The 4,191-nt window shown below is 47.6% G+C and overlaps 1 long non-coding RNA gene across 1 annotated transcript; it reads left to right on the forward strand.

Moving 5' to 3' along the window:
- Positions 1-854: 854 nt before the first annotated feature.
- Positions 855-2,056, forward strand: LOC135395294 (uncharacterized). Its single transcript, XR_010423020.1, has 2 exons — positions 855-1,161; positions 1,793-2,056. It is a non-coding gene; the product is annotated as an uncharacterized LOC135395294 (long non-coding RNA).
- Positions 2,057-4,191: the final 2,135 nt, after the last annotated feature.

Here is a 4,191-nt window from a genome sequence, read left to right on the forward strand (position 1 = left end):
GTTGACAGAATCCTGAACCCCCCCCCCTCGAAAAAAAAAAAAAGAGGAACTACTAATTTTCGTCTTAGTGTTAACTCGATGCTCCAGGTTTCGGAATGGCTCGTTTAGAATTTTATTCGGAATCCCCCATTTAATCTCGGTCCAATATCGACTTATTCTCGAATCTGTCCTTCTTTGTTACAGTATATCAGATGTCTCGTGTACAAGGAAAGTCATGCCAGAGGAGTATAACATATATATATAAGGAAAACAATTAGCCGACGCTCTTTGGCTGCACGTATAGCATATGTTTGTAAGTGCTCAAACGTCGCCATGCCAGTACTGGAGAGCTGTTTCGGCCTTATCGGGCCATCATCAGCAGTACGCAGGCAGGCAACGTTTGAGTGGATCGCATCAGAAGGTCACGTAGCACGTGATTCCTCCCGTCAGGGTGTGCGAACACACCACCGAACGCCCAGTGCAAAGCCAGTGAAGCATATAAGGGAAAAAATGGCCAAAGCTCTTTGGCTGCACGTATAGCATATGTTTGTAAGTGGAGATGGATATATATATATATATATCTGGGAGGTACCCGGGATCGAATCCCGGTGCAGGCTGTGCTGTCTGGGGTTTTTCCTGGGTTTTCCTCAGACGATGTCAGACATATGTCGGCACAGTTCCCTTAGAAGTCGGCCCAGGACGCACATTCCCCAGGGCGTAAGTCGTGACGTTGCCCACCTCTGTAAGACCAACAACGGCAAGCCCTCTCGCCACCACCACCATCTAACAGCACGTGTACGACATCGTTTTGTCTCAACCTACAGCAGCTTCGTGCGCAAAAGAAGTAGAAGTTTGCCGTTCTTACGTCTTGCAGTATGGCGGGCTACTTGCAGCGTCGCTGGTCATTTGAACTATAATTATAACAGCTGGAAGAGTTACAACGTCCATGCTGAGGGAAGGTACGCGGTCGCCCTTGACCATTCACGGCCAGGCTGGGGACACTGGAAGTCAACACATTTCAAGGCAGCACCATCCGCATCATGAGACTGGCATTCCAGCAGTTCGTAGGTCGAAATCGAAAAGCGTACTGGTTCCTTGCACTATTCTCTCTGTTGCCATGATGGCTTTCTTTTGCGGCTGGGTCGGCACACTCTATGCGTTTCGAACGGACATCTTTCAGGGGTAGGTTGCTAGTAGCCAAAGTTGCGATAAGCCTGCGCAGTGCAAGACGCCGCTAACGTATTCGGCAGCGCAATTGTCAGCGATATTATTCATTGCTGCTGGTGATGTTGTATGTATGGCGCAGGGTGTATGGGTGATGTGTGTCCTGCTTTATTTACAAAAAAAGATATCTTATCGATATTAGAACAGTGTCTAACCCAGTTAGGAACTTAGTATTAATGTGTATTAAAACGCTAGGACTGTCGTTGACAGGTAGAAAGCTTATTGGTGGAGATATTTCATTAGGTATCCCTCTTTCGGCTATTGGTATCTCTAGGCTACATATATCTCTCTCTACGTATACGATCTATACTCTGCATATATATCTCAACAGTTAAACGTAGAATTAAAGCAATTCAAACCAATTTCTCTCCTAGCGACCGTGTCGACAAACTGCACACGAGCTGTTCTCTTGGTAGCGGAGCCCTTTGATATGAGGTCGCCCGGTTACCTACTCTAATCGCCTTAGTCGTTTAAGCGCGTTAACAGATGACGATACCTGATCCACTTACTGGCCTCCCGAACCGACATGCATACTGCGCGGGGTTAGGAAGAGTATTCTGGCACTCAATGCATAAGTTATCCCTTACAGAGGAAACCCATCCATCATTCGAGTTGCCGATTGGCGCACCGTCTCGCACTCCAGCGCCACAACTCCTGACGATACCTTTAACGCGACGAAGAGCAGAACGATGGGACGAGCTCTGCCGAGGAAGCAACGCTCCACCACTGCAGACAAAGAAGTCGCGTACCCTGCTTGGTAGGGGGCGCACTACAAGCATAAAATACGCTACACGTTAAATGGGTTGCGACGCGTCTTCCCGTGTTATTACAAAATAAATGTGAGATACTGTTATTTGCGTCGATGTGAACCTGGTATTCCAAGTCTTACAGCAAAGGGAGTAACACAACCCCAACACCGAATATCCTCTGGATGTACGAATAATGTCCTAACGGATTCGTACGTCCGATGGATATCGGAGGGATATCCATCAGCCATTCGTTAGGGATTTTATTCGTACATCCAGAGGATATTCGGTGTTGTTGGAGAAGCGTAGAAAGTTGGCACAGAGAATACCGAAGCTCCATGCGGTCCTGCAATCGTGTCCGCCAGTGAGGAAGTGCGAAAGAGGTCACGTGCTTACGAGCACCAATGGGAATGACCGTAGCTCTTGCCCCTGTGACGTCAGAGCTTGACACTCTGGCGTGCAACTATCACGCCAACTAAGTGATTTTTTATTTTTGTCAACAATGCTATGGCGTGTAATATAACGCCTATATGATCGAATGAACCACGTCCCAAGCAGCACAACATCTTGGCCTAATATTGGCTGGAGATTGACAATACTGGTTCGATGTTGGTGCAGTATCACCGATATTCAGCCAGTATTGGGCGAATATATTGCGCTGCTTGTGTGTCTATCAAAATATCTCGACCCCCTGTAATGAATGCATCTACGGTACTGTCCTCACGAGTTCTTACCGTCGATGTTTAAAGTCAACTGAACAAGTTGGTGCACTGATCGACGCCTACAGCATATTCTTGTCGCGTCAGCGAGTGTCCTACTACGTTTGGTTACGTTTAGTGTGGTTAGATCATGACGATGATATTTCATTTTGCTCACTCGCCTCGATAGAAGCTCTGTCAACCATGCCTCCCAGTGCGGTCAAAGTGCACGTTGAATGGAGCCCGGGGAATACAGGGAGTACAGAAGTAAAGCGACGAATAGTGGCTGCTGCGTGATGGAGGACACACTATGTGACGGTCTCACCTCATCTGTAACCTCGCAAGCATGCGGCACGAAATTCCATATAACAAAAAACGTGAAACGATGAAATGACAAGAACCATTTCCGAACTCATTGAAACGACGAAAATGAGGCTGAAGAAACTGCACTGGGCATCCATCTGGCAGGCTGCCCAGTTCAGTAAAACTCGGCTTGCTACTAGTATTTATTCTATTGCGAAGTTCATGTGTCCGGTCAAGCGTCCACTTTAAACCATCCATTATGAAGCAGCCGGTGCAGTAGCAATATTTTAATCACCTCACTTCCGGTGGACGTGAACGACTAGTAATATCGTCATCGTCGAAATGATGTGACGTATATAGTCATTAAAGGAGCATGAAAGTGACATCTAACTTGGCTCGAAACGCAGCTTCATCTTTGACGCTGTCCACCAGGGGTCACCATGCAAAATATTCTTCTCGCTCTCGTGTGCGATATAGCTGTGCAATCATATCTACAAAAAAGAAAAAAAAACAGTCTGAGAAAGCAGTCGCAGACGAAAGACACGAGCACCGCGTGACGTAGAAAGTGCTCGGTGCCTTTTTTCACCGTTTTTTCGACCCTGCTCACGCGCCACTTATACGTGCTTGAGCTGTGCCGTTGGACGTCACTGGTCACGTGCTGGAGCCCTTGATACGTCGCGACGTCTTCTCGTTCGCCGGTGCGCTCTTTGCACGCAGAGGGTTTTTTTTAATGGTGCTCTGCTCAGAGCCTTGTGCGTGCTCTGTAGATCACCTGCGCCCATCGTTCTTTCGCCGGAGCTCATTTTAATCGTTGCAGGAGACGTCGTAGCGAAAAAAACACACACAAAAAAAAATACATTTTGGGGGTGACTTCCGTGCTCCTTTAACAGGATGCCACTACCACGGAGTAGAAAGGAGGGGACTGAACTCGTCAGACAACATGGCCCCTTATTCGCCGCACAATTTCCGACCGCGCCGTGGCGCACGGAAGGCTGGATTTTCAAACCAGTAGCCTTGGCAGTGCAATATTAAAAATCTCATAGTGCTTTACGATTGTACACAAAAGATTCAAAATGTAGGACACATGAGCGTACTGTGCTGGACAAAACTTTACGGAACACGCTCTGACGCATTCCTTCCTCAGAGACACACACTAGCAGCGAATGGGACCATACGGACTTGTAAACAGGTGACTCGGTTACTTAGGCACACGTCCGTATACGGTCCCATTCGCTACTAGC

The sequence above is a fragment of the Ornithodoros turicata genome, chromosome 5 (genome assembly GCF_037126465.1).
Source record: "Ornithodoros turicata isolate Travis chromosome 5, ASM3712646v1, whole genome shotgun sequence".
Taxonomy (NCBI): domain Eukaryota; kingdom Metazoa; phylum Arthropoda; class Arachnida; order Ixodida; family Argasidae; genus Ornithodoros; species Ornithodoros turicata.